The sequence below is a fragment of the Morone saxatilis genome, unplaced genomic scaffold (assembly GCF_004916995.1).
Source record: "Morone saxatilis isolate NCDOM2014 unplaced genomic scaffold, NCSU_SB_2.0 Contig2, whole genome shotgun sequence".
NCBI lineage: Eukaryota > Metazoa > Chordata > Actinopteri > Moronidae > Morone > Morone saxatilis.
The window spans coordinates 8,006,698-8,006,959 of record NW_023339762.1 but is presented as its reverse complement, the minus strand read 5'-3'; the positions used below and the strand labels follow the sequence as shown (position 1 = coordinate 8,006,959).

Below are 262 nucleotides of genomic sequence, written 5' to 3'. Positions count from 1 at the left end.
CCTTGTTGTTTAAAGGCATTTTGTTAAAACTTTTACACTTTTAAACTACATCTTTACTTGTTGTTTGTTCTCTGTTCTTGAATCTCACTCAACTAATCATTTCATTCTTGTGTGTTTGTTTTGTTCTTTTTACTGTGTATGAACTGTGTTGTCAGCTGCAATTCAGAATCTCTTTTCTTTTATCTTTTCCTCTTCACGTTTATTTGCTATTTTCCCTTTTCAATATTTTTTTCTTTTCTCTTTTCTTATTTCTTTCATTCTT

The 262-nt window shown here is 28.6% G+C and overlaps 1 protein-coding gene across 1 annotated transcript in view; it reads left to right on the top strand.

Moving 5' to 3' along the window:
• The window catches only part of LOC118330868 (transcription factor SOX-6-like), a gene marked incomplete in the record, with an annotated part of 105,754 nt that overhangs the window by 78,783 nt on the left and 26,709 nt on the right, over window positions 1-262 (top strand).